Genomic DNA, 22,148 nt, shown 5'->3' with positions numbered 1-22,148 from the left:
TTGGATATAAATTGAGGCAAACGGCCTCGCAATCCAAAATCATGTAAATCTGTTAAGATACCATGTTTCCACGTAGTGTCTAGATCGAAAAAGATAGATTGGCATTTTCGGCCAATTATTCTGAGCGAACTAAATGATCTATGGTACTATAAGTTTCTAAGTACCACGCCAATCGATCATTTATCATGCGTTCCATGATTTTGCAAACGCAGCGTGTCAATGATATTGGTCGATAATTTGAAGGGTCAGTATGATCTCGCCCGGATTTGGGTATTGAGACAATTATAGCATCACGCCATGACGGAGGTCATTTTCCTGACGTCCAAATTTCATAAACAAAATATTCAGAAGTGTTTCTAAAGATGATTCTGGAAAGTGTACCAGGAGTTTATAATGTATGTAATCAGCACCTGTTGCAGTATGGTGAGCTTGTCCAAGGGCAGTATGGAGCTCATGAATAGAAAATAGTTTATTATAATCTGAATTTAAACTAATAGTTTTTTCGGTTTCTTTTTTTCTTATTTCGTTAAATTTAAATATCCTTGAATTGTTGATGATTCTGGTTCTAATGTTTCATTTGAAGGCTGTGATGATGGTGCAGCCTCCGTCTGTGAGGCTGATGTTGGTATCATCTGAAGATGTTTGAGCTGTGATATCTACCATATTTTCTGCTGATCACTAACCCAGATGTTTGTTGGGCATCTGGTAGATGCTGTAGCAACTTTGACAATAAGTTACTCTGCTGAGTAGGATTAAGTTGAAGTATTTGGTGATTGAGACTGAATTAATCGTTATCATCATGAAAAGAGGCATTGTTAGTGTATTTTAATCTTAGTATTTTTGTTTGAAGAATAAAGTCTAGACAAAGGTTTGATGAGGCCCTGTCGTCCCCGTCTGTGCACTAAGTACTCTCATGTTAGCCACTGCAGTGGACACAGACTTGCTGAGGTGCAGGTCTTGGCATTTTGTCTGAAATTTTGAAATTTGTAACATTGGAGTTGGTTTGGTACATAAACCTCCAACATTAAAATACCCAGCTTTGATAGATTCAGGAATTTTCAAAAGTGAAAAAGTACAGAGACACGTGTTCGTCTTGATAACAGTGTCATTTTGTTTTCTTGTGAATCGTTTGACAGCTGCAACCCATGCTTGCCGTAAAAGGTGACTATGCTTGTCGTAAGAGGCGACTAGCGGGATCGGGTTGTCAGGATTGCTGACTTGGTTGATGCATGTCATCGTATCCCAATTGCGTGAATCGATGCTCATGACGTCAATCACTGGACTGTCTGGTTCTGTCTTGATTATTTACTGACCGCCGTCATACAGCTGGTATACTGCTGAGTGCGGTGCTAAACAACAAACAAACTCGCGAGCACACGCACGGGTCCCAAATCAGGCGATGGTAAGCAACGCTGGTCACGGAGAGTAGGCGGATGGGTGATCGTGTTCAATAACTTCACTCCTGAAAGTCTCAAGGGCTTCTGTCGTGCATTATAAAAGGACTTAATTAGTAATTATAATACGTCAGTGTTGCTCGGGGATCAAAAAGTTAAATCAGTAATCCGCGGATCACCTCGTGACAACTAACAAAAACAAAACAAAACTGAGGACCCTCATCTTTCAATAAATATATATGCGTATATCTGCTGTGGCCAATACTGAAGATTCCGGGGTAGAATAGGTCTTCAGCAACCCATGCTTGCCGTAAAAGGTGAATGCTTGTCGTAAAAGGCGACTGGTCAGGCTCGCTGACTTGGTTGATGCATGTCATCGATCCCAATTGCGTGGACCGATGCTCATGATATTAATCACTGGATTGTCTGGTCCAGACTCGATTATTTACAGACCGCCGTCATATAGCTGGAATATTGCTGAGTGCGGCGTAAAACAACAAACCCAAACCAAAAAACCAATGCAACATCGTCGCACGATGACCTAATTAAATCTGGACTGAAAACCCAAATAGGTGTAACCAATAGTTGGTTTAATTTCATGTTAATTGTTACTGTCAACATGGATGTCCCGCTCCTTTTGCATTAGATCTCTGATGTATGGTTTAAAAAGTGGCGTCACAGACTTGTTGAGATCTGCCTTTGCTCCAGCATCAGCCATTGTGTTTCCTGTTATGCAATCAACAAAAGACGATGTCGTTTTGGCTAATTGAAAGATCATTGTATAGTTCTAACATATTTAAAATGATTTGATGAGTCGAAGATACATTATTCAGTGCATGAAGACAAGAGAGAGAATCAGAAAAGGTGATCAACAGTTTACGTGCAGACTGATAGCTAGAATATTGCTGAGTACGGCGTTAAGCAACAAACAAAGACTGTCGATGAATATATATCAAGGCTGTAAGAACAGCATCGACCACAGCAGTAATAATAAAGCCATTATCTTGTATTCTAGATGATACAGATGTTGATCCAATAACACTGGCATTTGCTAGTTTGCCACCGTCCTTGGACCCACTAGTAGATATTGAACGGTGAGTGTCGTATGTATTTCTTTATTGAACATATTCCTGTTGATGTACCAGTTGATTTGTGTATTTGTGTACAACAAGAACCAGCCTTGGTTTTCTCTGTCTTCATAGAGAGGATTAAAAACGTAGGCAGGTTTGGAGGGATTGGAACGTAATTTAATACTGTATTCAAGAGACAATTTGGTACGGCGTTGTTTGAGTTAAGGCTCATTAGTCTCCAGATAGAGACTGTCAACAGGAGGTGTTCGAAAGGCATAGTCTTAGTCCTTGGTGGTGGACTGAAACTAATTTTCTTAATGGAGCCATAGTCCAATTTGGAGCGTGTTAGAGATTTATATAAATGAAAAAGGTTTGTCTGATCCCCTCCCCACTTTGAATTTGAGACGACTTTCAACAAATCTAGAGCCTTCAGGCATTTTGTCTTCAGATATTTAATATGTGGCCAAAACAAAGTCAAACGATGGTCAAACATATATTCCCAAAACTTGGCTTCTTTTACAATCTTAATTGGAGTGCAATCTAAAAATAGTTCGGGGTCTTTATGAGGTATATTTTTGCGACAAAAAAGTATACAATTGGTCTTGGTCTGTGAAAATTTAAAGCCATTCTCAAGTGACCATTTTTCAATTTTGGTAAGACACAGCTGTCTTTCAATAGTACGCATATTTTTACCACGAAATGAAATATTAAAATCATTCACAAACAATGACCCATCAATTGAGTCATTTAATACGTTTGATAGACTACTGATTTTATATTAAGGTGACAGACACAATACCGCTTTGTTCAATCCCCTGATCCTGATTATAATGATCAGACAGGGTTGATCCAACACGAACTTAAAATTGTCTGTTGAGAGACAAACAGCCTCTCAAACCAAAGTCTTGTAAATCTTTGAAAATACCATTATTCAATCTTGTATCATAAGATTTGTCTAGACCGAAAGAGATCGATACAGCATGCTGGTTATTTACAATGGATTTTTTAGTGAATGATTCTAAACGAACCAAAGTGTCATTAGTACTTCTGTCTTTGTGGAAACCACATTGAATATTAGTAATTAGTAATTATTGACCATGCGTTCCATGGTCTTACAAACGCAGCTAGGTAACAAAATAGGTCGATAGTTAGATGGATATGTATGATTCTCGCCAGGTTTTGGCATTATACCACGAAGGAGGGAAATGGCCTGTTCTCCAAAGTTCGGTCGCCGATTTTGTTTAAAAGTACTTCGGGCCTTAGCCCTATTATTTTTTGCATTATTTAAATTGTGTACTGTAGGATGATGGCAAAAAGTATTTTTCTTCATTCTTCTTACACTTTTAGCCTGTTTGCTAGACCATTGTTTACGAATGTGTGGGTTAGCAGAAAACTTAGGAATAGTAACATCAGCTACACTGTTCAGCTCGTGTCCATCATTTAATATGCATAAGTTGAAATGAAGTATTCAAGGGTTTCCCCTTTATTGTAAGTATCAGTACTTCCTCATAGAAGGGGCGGTCGGGTAGCCTAGTGGTTAAAGCGTTCGCTCGTCACGCCGAAGACCCGGGTTCTATTCCCGACATGGGTACAATGTGTGAAGCCCATTTGTGGTGTCCCCCGCCGTGATATTGCTGGAATATTGCTAAAAGCGGCGTAAAACCATACTCACTCACTCACTCCTCATAGAAGGTTATGCCAATTTAGGTCACCCATAATGATACAGGGTCTTGGGAGCTGATCAAACAAATCCTGAAGATCAGACTGCTGAAGAGGAGACGATGGGGAAATGTACAAGGGGACAAATATGAAAGTTATGTGTAAAGAAAGACGGACTGCAACAGCTTGAAGGTTGCATTTCAGAGGGACAGGACTATGGATGACACCCTGTCCCACCAAATAGAAGCGCCACCTGTGGCTTTATCCAAAATCATATTTATCTGTATTTTTCAGGTGTTACGTGTCGATTCCCAAATTGAAACAATACGTACCCAGAACTCTGTACGTAAAAGAACTTAGTGTGAAACCAACAAACAAGCAACAAATGGTATACAATCAACAGTTGTATAACAAAATTAACTAGGTTTACAAATCAACACAAATAACTTCACAGCAATTACAATGGCAGTACACAATAAAGTGGTAGTACAATATCCAAGGGCAATAAAACATATGATGGAAGTTGTCAGTATCAAAAACAAAAATAAAGTGGTGATAGCAAAAGTTTGTGAAAATAATATATGTTCACCCAGCGGCGACAGTGGTCAAGCTTCCGAGATGGGCTAGGCAGGGAATCAGGGATGATGAGCGATCCTCATATGAAAGCTGGTTCCGATGTGATGAAAATGTATGAGAGATACGTAAATACGCTATTGTCCCCTTATGTAAACCTACCCCGCCAGTGGACGGGAACACCGTGCCATCACCAGCCCATCAGCACTAGAACATGAAATAAGTTTCTATAACACACCGTCCGAGTTGTACCGGACCGGAAGTCTACACACCGCACTAGTATCTAAATATAGTTTGGTTGTTTGTTGTTTAACGCCGAACTGTGCCACAGCAACCACAAACCACTGTGTCCGTGTCACGGCAACCACAAACTAGACAATGTTGTACGTTTGTTTCTTGTTGAACATCGCACTCAGCAATATTCCAGCAATATGACGGCGGTCTGTAAATATTCGCGTCTGGATCATACAATCCAGTGACTGATATCATGAACATCGATCTACGCAATTGGGATACGATGACATGCATCAACCAAGTCAGCGAGCCTGACTACGCGATCGCCGTTAAAAAACCCCAAACAAACAACCCATTTCGTCACTGAGTCATGGTGTTCATGCCAAGAAAGTAATTTGGCCAAGAAGTTTAACTTGACCGTTAGGTATATCGGTGATCTGATATCGTTTAATAACCATCAAATAGCCAATTCCCTTTCACTGATTTCCCCACCTGAACTAGAAATAAAGGAGACTAGTGTGACCGTCTCATATGTTTCATATTTAGATCTATGCATAAAGTCAACTTCCCCTTTATGTCGAGTAATATTCTTGCAGTTCCAGCCTTTGGTGTCTACATTTCACAACTTTTGAGGTGCATTAGAGCATGCTCTTTCTTCGACGATTTCAAAGAGCGTTATACGACTCTTTCTCAGAAGTTATTTGATCTAGGTTACAACATTCAAGGCCTCAATAAAGCTTTCGAACGTTTTATGATAGACATTGGAGACATTTCCAAATTTGACGCATCAGTGACAAAAATGATGTCCGATGCAGTTCCCTGTTTTGACTTGTACCAAATGTTCGCGTGTTTTTTCCTTTGAACAGTTGACGTGCCTTTGCATGTGTTTGTGACATGCGCTGCAGATGGGGCTCACCTTTTCGCGACACCTGGTATCATAAACACATGTTCATGATATAGTCGGAATCGTACAATGGACTCTGCTTTTGGAAGAGATTTCTTATGAATATGGAAAGGCCTAGGGTTGTGTCGTTTTTATTTAACATAATTGTATTATATACGGACTAGATTGGTAAAGAAGCCGTACGACTTACATAAATACTGATCCAAAAATACATACAAGCAAAAGTGAAAATACAGTCAAGGAAGCAATAACTTGGAAGCGAGGAAGATAATACCAGTGGATTTGATGGGGGTTTGTCGGTGAGAGTAATAACCTAGATTAGCTGTTCAGTGATTAATCATCAATCTTTTTGTCTGTTTAATATAATCATTTATCGATGCCAAAATTATTTGATTCACGTTTGCGGTTTCTAAGAAATTGACGACTTATAGTATAGAATTGAGATTGTGGTTCATTGTATAGAAGTAAGAGTTTGATCTTATGGTGCTATAAATTTGAATATTTGAAGAAATTATTAGCATTGTCCTCGAACATCGTACCACAGGAACCAAAAGAAGGGTCTCCAGAGTGATGTCTATCGTACTTCTATATATATATATTGTTTATTCACAAAAAGTGTTAGGCCGTAGGCCTATCACACAGAACTATTTACAGAGAGAGGGAGAAAAAAGAATTACCACTATTTTACATGTATATCCATATCCATACGCATTCATACACATACACATGCATATATACAAATAAATATTTAGACTGTATGCAATGAACGAAGTCGAAAAGCTTTGTAAAAAAAAAGCTAGATTTCGTATGATTTTAAAGTTAGTGGATGACATAAGAGCATTAAATTTATTTTTAGAAGGGGTTGTAAAATATTTAGGAGGAATATATTCAGCTCTTAAATCACTATAAGCATAGTGTCCTTGCACATCGTACCACAGGAACAAACAGAAGGGACTCCAGAGAGGTGTCTATCGTACTTATGGGCATTCAAGTCACTATATCCTAGTCTGAGCCGTGAGTGATAGATTTGACATATTTTCGGTCCGTTGTCCGTGTTATAATGCTGTGTAGAATATCCAGTTTTATTAAGAATTCGTTTAAAAGATAGTCGGGGGAATAAATGATTTAGTATAGTTTTCATTTCTGGTTTTAATAACTTTTGTAAGTTGGAACTATTCCTTTGTGAGTAATTCTCAAAGTGGATGGGCACGGAAGAACGGGAACAGAAAGAGTTTCGAGAATTAAATCAGATTTTGTAGTAGAGTATCATTTTAAAAAAAAATTCAATTTTTCCAGGAAAAAAACTTTGTTTCCTCGTTTATTTCTTCATGACTGCCGCCGTGATATTGCTGAAATATTGCTAAAAGCTGCGTACAACCAAACTCTCTCACTCACTCTTCATGACTGGTTCCTCGTGGAAGCCCGCTAATTGTTCTTGAAGCATCCAGGTGAAGGTTTTCTAATATGTGACTGAAGTGTTTTTCTCCCATATCTGACTACAGTAATCAAAAGTTGGTGAAGTGAATGGTTTGTACAAACTTCGAAGACAGTGTGTCACAGAGCACACTTTCCTGACAATTTCCTCGATATGTTTATTCCAAAGATAGTCCTGTTGCAAGATCGAACCTAAATGTTTGTGGTATTTAACTTCTGTTATTTCAGTAAAGGCAGAGCGGGACGACTTAGGAATGGCCAGCAGTCTGAACTTGCCTATACAGAAGGGATAGAGCTGCCACTGCTTCATATCATTGGAAGGCTCTCGATGAGATGAATTGATATGGTTTACGTCCTAATATCTTTTCATGGCCATTTGCCCACAAACAGACTCAGAAAATGCATTACTGCAGAAAATTCTGGCAGATTTATTTTCCTCGAGAACTTCTGACAGAGAATATTTTTTCTGCCGACATAAAACGTGTTTTTCACCAATATCACTTTATTTGCATTATTTACTTCAGAAACACGACCCAGAAGCCATTTCGTATTTATAAATTTGTAGTATCAATGGGGTCATGCAGTATCAATGGGGTCATCTAAAATTATGTACATACACTGACAGAAATAGTTTGTAAAATTTACTATTTTAGTCAGTGAATTTAACTGTCCATACAGCATGTTTGTAGACTTTACTAATCAGACATCTGTGTATTCGTATTTTCTGGGTAAAGCTAAGTATGAACGGGCTTCCACATTTGTTTCATTCAACTTCTTACATAGTGCCTCTTATCCTGCAAGTATATGAAAATATAGTTCCCTCAACTTTCGAAATATCCATTCTTGTTACACTCTTGACGTCCTGTACACACTGCCGATGTAGACAAGGGGCTTACATGCCCAAGTCTCAATTAATAATTTTTTGTCTTTACTTGAAATATTGTATCAGTTCCGTGTGTACTAAGTGTAGTGAGTGAGTGAGTGAGTGAGTGAGTGAGTTAGGTTTAACGTCGCTTTTAACAGTAATCAGTTATATCGCGGCGTGTCAGCTTAATGTGGAAGGAAACCCGAAGTGATGCAGGTCTCAGACGTTTACCACTTCGGTGAGACCCACGAGCACGGGTATGGTGCTGACAAACCTAGAAACATAATCGGGGCGAACCGGGATTCGAACCCACAATCATAGGTTTCTGGCGTGCCCAAGGGACGCAACTCTGCACAGCGAATCGCGGCGCCTTAGGCGGAGCCACCCGTGAGTGAGTTGGATATAACACGCTTTTAGCAGTATTCAGTTATATCACACCGTGTCAGCTTAATGTTGGAGAAAAGTCTAAAGTGGTGCAGGTCTCAGACACTTACCACTTTGGTGAAACCCAAGAGCACAGGTATGGTGTCGACAGACCTAGAACCCACAATCTTTGGTAACTGGCATGCCCAAGGGACGCAACTCTGCACAGCGAATTGCTGCGAACGAGAACCGTGCTCCCTACAAAGTGTCAAGCTGCCATGATTACTTGTATGTCCAAAAGAGAAATATTTAGCAATGTCGGTAGAATAAAAAGAACCGAAACTGAAAATAATTTATTTTAGTCATGAAAAGAGTGTGAGCTGCAATCGGGTTGATACAAAAATGTTGATAAATGGTATTGCATCCCGGAAATTATTGTCACTTTTCAATGCGCATTGACACTTCGATGTTAACTTCATATTTATACCTTTTGTTTCTCAATCGCAAATTTGAAGAAAAATAGTACCATGCATTCGGACCCACTCGGACCCGCTCGGACCAACTCGGACCTAGTCGGACCCACTTCGGGCAGCAATGTTGAAGTCATATTGCACGAATTCACCATAAACCACGTAAAGCCGCGTATAATATGACGGCCGTTTTCTGTGCTTAACCAAAATGAAGTATATACTTTGAAGACAAAAGTAAACAAAAACAATTGCAAGTGTTATGGAAGGTTCAGATTTACCATCAGGTTGTGTTGTGTCGTCATGGTGACGTGCACGGAACTAGTTTCAATATAGATTCCTAAAGCGCTCGGGTCCAAATTAAAAATAATGGGCTTCGATTGTCCAGTGAGACGGCCTCAAGTTTCAAAACACAGTAGGTTTATCATGTTGTTTGCCTGAGGCATATTTCCGACGTTCTGAAAAGTCGAAGTTCTTAGAATTGCGGTCACACAGCAAGAATTCAGAGCGGCTATGTTGCTATTTGAAAGTTTTAGGTAAAATGTGAGCAAACAAAATACTGATCGACAAACCGATATATCAAGTGGATTTATCTGCTAATGTATACCACTAAGCTAGACTAACATCTAGTCTCTGAAATGAACATATCGTACAGAAAAAACCAGATGTTCAGTTATCTTAATAAAAATATAATAAAAAAGGAGCCCAGTGACTCTTCATTTTCAGATAATGATACTGCAGTGATCTAGACTTGCCAAACATTATAGACTTGCATGGGCTGTATTTGATATATATTTGTATCAGGGTCTGTAAGACAGACTAACCACTAAGCATTCGATACGAAAAATAACTTGCTATAAATGAAAATCTACATGTATGACGTCTTTGAAAGGCACCTAGAAGTGATACACATAAGGAAGAGAATTTATGGACAAATTCTCTCCCTTATGTTGTACGACGTCAACTCGCATAAACAACAAGGGCCATTGAAACTCAGCGCTCTTGGAGAGAGTGTGCTGTGTGTGACGACAATATCTTTTCGTACTGTTTTGTTCACCGGGATTGTTTTTCAAATATATATTTCATAAACCGTCAACGCAAGAGAATACCAAGTCTCGATTATCCACAGAAACATATTCCAATTGGCGTAAAAGGCAAAAAAGCGGTGAAATTAATATGAATGGATCACTGAAAATCAGTGATGACACCAGGTGTTCGCGCAAAACGGTAAGCATGCCCTGCCCTACAGGTAGCATGAATGTCGGTATTGAAACCATTATTCTTTTATGTGTCATCTCGTCATCGGAAATGAGGAAATCGTGCCGCGAGGGGTGGCTGAAAAGTTCTCAGCCTGACAGTGATGGGTTGATGGAGCTGGATGCTTATTATTTCTCAACATAATCATATTATATCCTAATACGCTGACGGCATGGCGCTGGTCAAATTACCTCCCCCTTGATCTTATGTATCCATGGTAACATTGTTTTATCATTTGTGTCAATCAAGATGATGCATCCACATCAATTATCGATCGGTGAAATGGTTGCTTTAAACTTGTCAAATAATTGAATGTTATTCCCTTGGAGGAGTTATAGCGTTTTATCAATACTAGTTCAGGGCACAACTAAACTTTATTACACTACACTAGGGAATAGAGCAAACTTTATTTTTTAATTCTAAGATTTTTCGTAATCGGCGAAATAGTTTCTTACAATGAGTCTGATAAACACTTTGGGTTTACAATCGTGAGAGGAAAACAGTCACGGGTTCTGTCAAACCTTAATGATGACAATTTCCCCGTTAAAAGGTTAAAACTGTACCTTGATAACGAAATCATCTCCGTCAACCACTACGGTAAGGATCTGGCAGGAGGGGATTTGAAAGTCCATCAGAAAACACTCGTCCCTTCGAAAGGACACGAAGACAATGTCCCGACATCACTGAAGTCACAGCTTATCAAACTTGATGAAGTTCATTTCAGAACACGACAATCAAGAAAATCATACAAGCACCACTATGTCTGAGCAAAAATGTCTCATTGCTTTCACACGCTGGCTTTGAATCCGTGAAATCTTGAAACTGACAGGTCAAAAGATGCAGATTGCAGATTCCTCCTACCAAAATATTCGGCTCCACTGCAGCCTAAAAAGCGGCTGTTCATTCATACTCAGTTCCATTGGTAATCCTTTGGAGTTCCTTTGGAGCAAAAGGCTCATTCCCAGTAAATCTACAGGTTAACCTTGAACCACATCATATATCAGCGTTGTCATCTTGTTTCGTGTAACTTGTCTTAGGGTTAAGTAAACAACAACATTTACAGACATTGACAGTTGTGAGGTATAAGTAACCGTGATGTAGGTCAAGTTAGGCCACATCCAAATTCGGGGTGGAGAGGCATTTATTTTTATTATTATTATTATTTACTGGGGGTAATAGCTTACTAACTAATAAGACTTACACGTGTAAAATAAATAGTGGAATGTTAATTCATAAAGTTTGTTTGAGAAATATATTCGTTTAGCATTTTTAAAACAATTTCTACAACCTGTCACCCCTACGCGTGACCCCTCGAAGTGACATATTCGACTTCCAAGAAACGACGTTGTGAGTGCACAACAGGTTGCGATTGAATTAGAACACCGATCTTTGTAATAAGTTTGGAGGGTTATTTGTCAACTTTTTTTTGAAAAACTATGTGTTTCAACAATTAATTCGAACTACTAAAAACTATGGGTTAAATGTTGAACTTAAGTAATATTTGTTTTGATGCATAATGCGCTCGGTTCCAGATTACAATAAGAGGTATCTACTCTACAGTGGGACTACATCAAATCTCAAAACACACTAGGTTTATCCCCTAAATATGATTATTTAACTCGGGGGATCTCCGCCGTTACTTTCTGCCTTTTAGGTTTTGAATGTAACATGGAGACATTTTGTTGACAATTCTGAATACTTCTCCTATAAGCGATTGACGAGAAGAATATCAGTGCGAACCATAGTTAATAGGCTGGAAGTGAGGTTCTATTGTCATACTTGCATTTTACAATGTGTTATAATTTAATGAAATTATTTCCTTCTCTTCTACTTGGTATGGTCCAAAAAACAAGAGTGAGTGAGTGAGTTGGGTTTTACGCCGCTTTTAACAGTATTCCAGTTATATCACGGCGTGTCAGCTTAATGTGGGAGGAAAGCCCGAAGTGATGCAGGTCTCAGACGTTTACCACTCCGGTGAAACCCACGAGCACGGGTATGGTGCTGACAAACCTAGAAACACAATCGGAGTGAACCGGGATTCGAACCCACAATCATAGGTTTCTGGCATGCCCAAGGGACGCAACTCTGCACAGCGAATCGCGGCGAATTAGACGACTGGGCCACCCGTGCCCCCTAAAAAAAAAACAAGAAGAGAATTCTGCCACTTTCGGAATGTGCTGAAACAACAGAATCTAATAAGAAAAGCATTGTTCCTGTGAAAATTATATATTGTTGCCACGTAAAACGTATGGTACAATTTTCGTACAAGTAATACTATCGACAAAATGTTTCTTTCACTGACAGTCTCTGTCCGATTGGGGGGGCGGTCGGGTAGCCTAGTGGTTAAAGCGTTCGCTCGTCACGCCGAAGACCCGGGTTCGATTCCCGACATGGGTACAATGTGGGAAGCCCATTTCTGGTGACCCCCGCCGTGATATTGCTGGAATACTGCTAAACGCGGCGTAAAACCATACTCACTCACTCACTGTCAGATTGGTGACTGGTGCAGTGGGAGATCATTATAAGTTTGAGGGTAGTTTTTTAAACCAACTTTAAAATTTACACAACTAGCCCCCAAGGTTGTGGGTTAAGAAATTCAGTGTGCCAGAAAGGACTTCGACAGCAAGTACAATAACATGCTTGAATTAGTGAATACATTAACATTAAAGTGCGAAAAACTGGGACAAACATATGCCAAAGTGACAGCAAATGTACCGAACACAACATTGTAGCGGAGAACTTGAAGTGTGATAGGCAGAGATTAATGACATAATACTCACTGTTCACAGAGTAGGAGCATATACATGATAATGTCAAAAATAGATTATGTTTGCGTGTACGCATGTTCATGAATGCATATGGGTATACCTGAGCGTGTGTGTGTGTGTGTGTGTGTGTGTGTGTGTGTGTGTGTGTGTGTGTTGTTGTCGTTGTTGTTGTTGCATTACGTGTTTAAGAGGTCGCCTTCTGCCTAAGCAAATTCGACTGACCTGTGTGTGCGTGCGGACTTCGCTTTATGTTCAGGGCATATGTATGCGAATGCATCCCTCCCTCTCTCTGTGTCTTTCTCGCCCTTCCTCCCTAACTCTCTCTCTCCTCTCTCTCACCCCCTCTCTCTTAACCCCCCCCCCCCCCCCCCCACACACACACACACACACACACACCCCACCCCCCTCTCTCCCCTCCGCAGTTTGACGAAAGCTCGCTAGCAGGAGCACCAGTGCTGGGGGTGATATCATGGTGCTGACAATGGTAACACTGTAACACTAACAACAATACAATCAAGGTCTCCATTGTGGTTGATGTTTCACACCCAGCTCCATCTTCACGCCTTCATTGTGCGTAATTGGCTTCTCTCCTGTTGATCCCATTAGCGTCGTCGTTGTATTGACATGTCCGTACATTAATCATACCTAATGTAAACCTAGTGTCATGTATATTTTTATAAACTCCGTACATTAATCATACCTAATGTAAACCTAGTGTCATGTATATTTTTATAAACTCCGTACATTAATCATACCTAATGTAAACCTAGTGTCATGTATATTTTTATAAACTCCGTACATTATTCATACCTTATGTAAACCTAGTATCATGTATATATGTATTAACTCCGTACATTAATCATACCTTATGTAAACGTAGTATCATGTATATATTTATTAACTCCGTACATTAATCATACCTTATGTAAACCTAGTATCATGTATATATGTATTAACTCCGTACATTAATCATACCTTATGTAAACCTAGTATCATGTATATATCTATTAACTCCGTACATTAATCATACCTTATGTAAACGTAGTATCATGTATATATGTATTAACTCCGTACATTTATCATACCTTATGTAAACGTAGTATCATGTATATATTTATTAACTCCGTACATTTATCATACCTTATGTAAACGTAGTATCATGTATATATGTATTAACTCCGTACATTAATCATACCTTATGTAAACCTAGTATCATGTATATATGTATTAACTCCGTACATTAATCATACCTAATGTAAACCTAGTATCATGTATATATTTATTAACTCCGTACATTAATCATACCTTATGTAAACCTAGTATCATGTATATATTTATTAACTCCGTACATTTATCATACCTTATGTAAACCTAGTATCATGTATATATGTATCAACTCCGTACATTAATCCTACTTTATGTAAACCTAGTGTCATGTACATATTTATTAACTCCGCACGCTTACTCAGTATTCACCTGACGAAGGGACAAGAAGTAGCCCTGAAACGTGCTACAAATAATAAAGTTGTTGTCCATTAAAAGTGTCATGTTTTCATGTTCTTCCAACTTCTCAAAGACTTCATGCAATATGGATATATAACCCGTTGGAAAAAGCAGGTGTGCACACTGCGCAAGTCCACGCAAGACCACGCAACTCCACGCAATGTGTGCACAACAGTGCTAATTCTTATACTCCTATAAAATTAACACGATATCAGGATCTGATATAGTCTAATACGGAACAATACCAAGATATTATATAGTCGAATAGAGAAACGATGCCAGGACATGATACAGTCGACAGTACAATATGTACTGGTATAGTCAAGTCGACAGTACAATATGTACTGGTGTAGTAACATCGACTGTACAATACGTACTGGTGTGGTCAGGTCGACTGTACAATACGGACTGGTGTGGTCAAGTCGACTGTACAATACGGACTGGTGTGGTCAAGTCGACTGTACAATATGTACTGGTAAAGTCAAGTCGACTGTACAATATGTACTGGTGTGGTCAAGTCGACTGTACAATATGTACTGGTAAAGTCAAGTCTACTGTACAATATGGTCTGGTGTGGTCAAGTCGACTGTACAATATGTACTGGTGTGGTCAAGTCGACTGTACAATATGTACTGGTAAAGTCAAGTCGACTGTACAATATGTACTGGTGTGGTCAAGTCGACTGTACAATATGTACTGGTATAGTCAAGTCGACTGTACAATATGTACTGGTGTGGTCAAGTCGACTGTACAATATGTACTGGTGTGGTCAAGTCGACTGTACAATATGTACTGGTGTGGTCAAGTCGACTGTACAATATGTACTGGTGTGGTCAAGTCGACTGTACAATATGTACTGGTGTGGTCAAGTCGACTGTACAATATGTACTGGTGTGGTCAAGTCGACTGTACAATATGTACTGGTATAGTCAAATCGACTGTACAATATGTACTGGTAAAGTAAATTCGATTGAACAATTATGTACTGGTACAATAACGTCGACTGTACAATATGTACTGGTAAAGTCAAGTGGGCTGTACAATACGGACTGGTGTGGTCAAGTCCACTGTACAATATGTACTGGTATAGTCAAATCGACTGTACAATATGGACTGGTGTGGTCAAGTCCACTGTACAATACGGACTGGTGTGGTCAAGTCGACTGTAAAATACGGACTGGTGTGGTCAAGTCGGCTGTACAATATGTACTGGTAAAGTCAAGTCGACTGTACAATATGTACTGGTGTGGTCAAGTCGACTGTACAATATGTACTGGTGTGGTCAAGTCGACTGTACAATATGTACTGGTGTGGTCAAGTCGACTGTACAATATGTACTGGTGTGGTCAAGTCGACTGTACAATACGGACTGGTGTGGTCAAGTCGACTGTACAATATGTACTGGTAAAGTCAAGTCGACTGTACAATATGTACTGGTGTGGTCAAGTCGACTGTACAATATGTACTGGTATAGTCAAATCGACTGTACAATGTGCACTGGTAAAGTAAAGTCCACTATACCAATATGTCCTGGTATAGTAAAGTCCACTGTACCAATATGTCCTGGTATAGTAAAGTCCACTGAACCAATATGTACTGGTATAGTAAAGTCGACTCTATGTAATGGTATAAACCAGTAGGCTGAGATTTCTGGCCTTAGATGACAAAATAAACATGGATTTTTGGGCTTGGTCACGAAATGTATCAATAGCAATGGTATTTTACGATTTTCACGGAATTTAACACCTAGATAAACATAATCATCTACAAGATCAAGATGTTTATCATCCAATAAAAACATGTTTACTTTTCTTTGCTGGACCTGAAAAACCTTGAAACAGTGACAATTGAAGAGACGATAGGTTTTCACCTTTCACAGTGAAAATATCCTGAAATGTCACCATCAGGTTTCATACAGGATTGAATATGATCGTACATGTTAAATATTACCTTAAAGAGTTTTCCATTTATTTTGTAGGAAAGCAGTGTCTGCCATAACCCAACTCTCCATATGCTGTCAAAAGCCTTTTTTAAAATCTAATGAACACACAGTATAGTTTCGTTTTTGTTGATTTTAAAATATCCATTAGACTGTTTAATACAAAGATGTGGTCCACTGTCGAATATCCTGTTCTGAAACCCGCCTGAATCTCTGAAAGAGGGTTGTTTTCTTCCACATATTTGTTAAGTCTGGTGAACAACTTTCCGAGACAGGCTAAAAGAGTTATTGGTCGATAGTTTTCTGGTCTATTAGCGTCGCCTTTCTTCTTATATATCGGTTCAATACTCCCTGCTGACCAGGATTCTGGAATATATCCACTCTCAATTACCAAGTTAAATAATTCAAAATAAAATGTAGAAAGAATGTCTTTTGCCGCAATAATATGTTTCTATATTATCAAACCAACAGCTTTATTTTCACTCAGATTATTAAAGTATATCAAAGCTATTGCGATCATAACAAAGTCTAAATTGACAAAGCAAACACATCCTAACAGTACAACGTCGAATATACCAAACTATCCGAGTACAACAAAGGAGGGATTAGGAAACGCCGTGTGACCGGTGGTAATTAATCCTTTCAAACGAAATAACAAATCTTGTTTATATCAATAGCGATGGAATTACAAATGTACTTATCACATGGCCATGTGCTGATGTCTGTAGCACCAAGCGCGTTGAACAAGGTGTTAATTAAGGGACACGCCAAACACACCGTTATTCACATATTCATGTTACGTCACCGCCAAAGTCTTTATTATCTGTAGGTTAATAAATCAATACAATGTGCCTAATGATGTTGTCGAGGCGTCATTGGCTGACCAAATGAGCTTCCGGGAAGCACTGTGGTCACCGACTGACCAGATACTTCCATCCAACACGCACCACATTGACCACACCCGCTCAACTACACACGGATACATGATTCGAAAAAACAGATTCTCACAAGGATATTTTGTGTCAGTTAGTGTCACATTTCTCCTTTGGTGGCGTGTCGTGTCAGGCAGCTGATTTGGAGCATGGAACTGGAGAGCAGCTTTAATGCGTCAACAGCAAGCGATTTACCATTATCCAAAGCGGAGTACATAGGTGTCGGTGTCTTCTTGCTTATTTCAGGTAAGTCGAACACAGCGTTAGCTGACTGTGAATTTTTGTCTACCAAACGCCAAAGAATAACCAGGTACGATCATCCGCCGAAACAGATTGCATTGGACGTAAAAGGCGAAATAGCGGTGAAAATCACACGAATGGATCACTGAAACTGTGTGATGGATCTAACTCTGAGCCGTATGTCTATGTTGCAGTCAATGTGTAAATCCACTCAATTAAAATTTGCTCCATTCAGACATCGCTCCACCAAGATCATCATATAATTTTCAACGCTTAGTTTGCTTTTTACGCCCAATGGAATCTGTTTCGGCGGAAAATAGAGACTTATTCTTTATTCTCTGACGTTGATGTTTAATGTTCATACACACTGACGCATTCTGGTAGGAAGTAATTAACGATCACTAAATGGGATGAATGACTCAGTCTTTATTTGCCTCAACTGATATATTTATTAGAAATCTCTGCCAAAAGCAGAGTCGATTTTACGATTCCGACTATATCACGAGCATGTGTTTATGAATCACTATCAAATAGTGATTATACCTGGTGTTCGCGAAAAGGTGAGTGTATCCTGTCCCACCAATGGTACCCGTCACAAACACATGCAAAGGCAAGTCAATTGCTCACCTGAAAAAGAAACACGGGAACATATGGTTGAAGTCAGCAAGTAAAACACATGATGTTATGCTTGTCGTAAGAGGCGAGTAACGGGGTCGGGTGGTCAGGTTCGGTGACTTGGTTAGCCGTCATATAGCTAGAATATTGCCGGGTGCCACACCCGGTTGAACAACAAGCAAACACAAAATGACACAAATGGAAACAAACTTGCGTTATATCCGCAAATGTGATCTCGTTTAGTTGCAAGTAAACACTCAGTCAATCGGTCATATAAGCCAAATAACCCTTCCTGGGTTAGAAATTGCCTTCAGCAACCCATCCTTGTCGCAAGGGGCGACTAACGGGATCAGGATTAGGATGGTGTCAAACCTTCCAATTATACCAGTCGGTGGCAGTTTGTTGATAGGCGGGCGTTGGTCACAGTGTAACAATTTAACGATCAATGGCAGTTATCTTACGGATGAGAGTACTGAGCTCACTAACTTCATTATATCAATTGCAATAATTGAACAGGCGAGATCACTGTATGCCTGTGTATGCATCAGGGGACATTTCATCATCCAACCGTGTCCGCTCTTTGTGGGTTGACCTTGTACCCACCGCCACGGATACACCATACAACAAGGCGAGATACCCTGGCATCTGACGTGTGTTCTCTCACCTTTCGTCCAGTGATTACTTACCAATGTCCGGCACAATTAACCATCTGCCAAGCATAATAATAAATGCTCCCTTTACGTACATGTCAAGCGAAAGTTTCAGCATTAATTGTATGTAAACTATTCTCCCCGTCCTCCCGCTCCATACTCCTGTGTGATATTGTCAATGGAATAGCTGGCTTCTGTATCACCAGCTTCTTAGACTACTCTGATGTAGTCATTAAAAGTGAGTTCATATTTTTAACCTTTCACCGAGAGTTGCTTGGTACAAGGGCATGTGGCGCTCTGGTAACTCAAAGTCAAGTAGTTTTTTTATCGTACCATCATCACCCTCAGAAGCCCTCATGTAGTCTCGTTTGGTTCCGAGCGCTTGTAGTATCAATACCTTGCTAATGTAAGTTTTCCCGCCCCTTTGCTGTTCTCCAGGGAGTAGTATACATAGCTGTCGTCAATACTCATGACCTCATTGCCACTGATTTTAATCGTGGATTTCTGTACAATTGCACGACCTATGTTCTGAACAAGCTCCCTTATTTTCATCAGTAGAAGTCAAACTAATTGTAAAAGCTAGCTGAGCAGTTCCTGGAGGTATCACATCATGAGGAGCACCCAGATTAGGAACGTGAACCAGAAGTGGCTGCTTCTGATTAATGGTACTTGGATTATTAGTTATAATCTAACAGACACTACTAAAGGAATACTGTCACTCCGTGTCTCTCCAAATATTGATCTCATGAATTCTCGTACTCGGAAATCCATAGCATTGTCTACAAAAGCTCGACAACGCAGTGGTATCAACCTTGTTTGTAATGAATTGGGTCTTGAAGACTGGCAGCTCACAAGCAAAACTTGCTGCAAAGATCACTAAGGGTTTTCAAACAGTGCACACTTAACTTGGCACACCAGCATCTGCCATGGATGAAGATAATTTGAAAGACATACCACAGCATGCTAAAGAGGCTTAAGATGAAATTGATGAACTCTTGAATACCATTAATGATTCTCTACTAAAGACAGAGTCTACATTTGTACAGAGAAGTATTAGAGATATACGAGGCCTAGACAAGGCAATACAAACAATGCGGGTCCCTCATCAATAGTACAGCTATGTTAAATGAACTCGACAAGTATTTAGCTTATGAGAAAACAAAACTTACACAGGCAGAAGATGAATTCAGTAGACGCCATAACGCAGAAAGACTGCTTAACCAAAGACGTACCTAGATCAATACATGTACATACGTCTTTGGCTTAACATAGAAGATGAAAGATCCGCCTGCTTGAAAGCGGCTTCCACTAATAGAGAAGCACTTCGGTCACCAAATCAACCAAATTCGAGAAACTATTGATCACGTTCTCAATTAACACTGGCTGAAAGATTGAAAACATTGTTCAGAGAACAGGGGATAACCATTGCCAGTATTTTAACTGCATTGGGATTTAATATATAAACGTTGGTTCTCACTGGTGGGGGTCTTGCATACACACCTACACGTGGTGATAAGGGCGGTGTAAAAGACTTGACAAAAAGCATTTAACGCTTGCAGGGATCCTGGTATATTAGGAAGTAGTGTATCCTGGCTCTTGAATTTATTAGCTAAGACTTTGCTTAGTCAATACTTATGGGAAGTGATTGAAGCACTTTCAGGGCTGTTGTATATAGCTGCTTAAACTACTTTTAGTATCGTATTTGTTATCGATATGTTGATGATTTTAGGTTACAGTATGTGTTGGTTGAGATGGGGTTTGGTTGAATTAACGCGGTTCAATGACAGTAGATGACTGTGCTTTGACTATTCATGTTTCGCCCGTGCGTGGTTGAGTTATAAGGTGGTGTTAAGATCCGAATTGATACCTCGTATTTTTTTATCAGTAGCAATTACAGTTTTATTTTAATAACCTAATATACGAGTCCAATGTTAAGTTCCATGTTACTTGGTCACATATGCAGACCTATTCCAAAACATAGTCTATTTTCGAACCGGCATACTATATTACATCTTGATATCGCTTGATCGCTGAAGGTAGATCAACAGGTGACGAAATAGCATCCTCTACGTTGGCCTCAAGTGCAGAACCTACACAATTGATGTTTGTGCCTGTTTGAGCCTGAGCTCCACCAAGAACCCATACAGAAGTTCTGATTGAGTCATTAAGTTCTCCTATACAAGGATGAGTAAGACCTTCTAATTTGTATTAAATGAATTTTGTCCAAGAATTTTCAGATTCTTGTGGTTGCTCAATCTTGTGCACACCGAAACCAACACCACCAAGTCCATACTATCATCTCTCAAATCATTACTCGAGAGAGCAAAATCCTGTCAAAGTATACTGAACCAAATTAAAAACTTCACAATCCTAAAATTTTAACATTTTGACCAGTTATCATTGTGGGCCCTTATTGTGTATTTAAACAGTAATGGCCACGTATTGTCTTCAGATAACACCCTTTTTTGTGCAGGTGAATCGATCAAAATCATGTGCACAGCACTATAGTGGCAAAAGTGGTTTTTCACGTGCAACTGGTCACGTGGCCATAATACCGCACGTGTTTTCAGCCATACTTGTTAGCAGTCATTAACAAAACAAGAAACACACACGAAAAACAAAAGTCTTTACGGCCATTTTTCATGCCACGCCTTTCAAATGTGCAACCTGAACGTGTCATCGGCATGTTGCAGACGGGAACGTCCGTAGCTGAAGTCGCAAGGACGATGGGTTGTAGTCGACGGACTGTTTATGATTTACAGACGCGTCTACAGCAAACGGGTACCACCGCTGATCGCCCTCGGCCAGGTCGACCACGTGTGACGTCACATGCAGAGGATCGTCAGATTGTCTTACGTCACCTCAGTAACCGATTTTTGACGGCTACATCAACCAGAAATGAACTGTTTAGGGGTAGACTGAGTGCGCAAACTGTTCGAAACCGTCTGAGAACTGCTCACCTTCAAGCACGACGGCCATACTGCGGGCCGATTCTGACTCAATTACACAGACGTCAACGTCAATTGTGGGCACAGCGACACTTACGATGGACTCAGAGGAATTGGAATCAAGTCGTCTTCAGTGATGAATCCCGATTTAATCTACGATTTGCTGATGGTAGGGCGAGGGTGTGGAGGCGCCGTCATGAACGTTACGCCCAGTGTTGTATACAGGAAGTTGACAGATTTCGAGGCGGAAGTGTCATGGTGTGGGGTGCTTTCTGTGGCAATGCACGTTCCAGGCTTCTTGTCATCCGTGGCAACCTCAACGCTGCTGCTTAC

This window comes from Haliotis rufescens, unplaced genomic scaffold, assembly GCF_023055435.1.
Source record: "Haliotis rufescens isolate VD_foot unplaced genomic scaffold, xgHalRufe1.0.p SCAF_16, whole genome shotgun sequence".
In the NCBI taxonomy this organism is placed as follows: domain Eukaryota; kingdom Metazoa; phylum Mollusca; class Gastropoda; order Lepetellida; family Haliotidae; genus Haliotis; species Haliotis rufescens.
Note: the sequence above shows the minus strand (reverse complement) of the source record.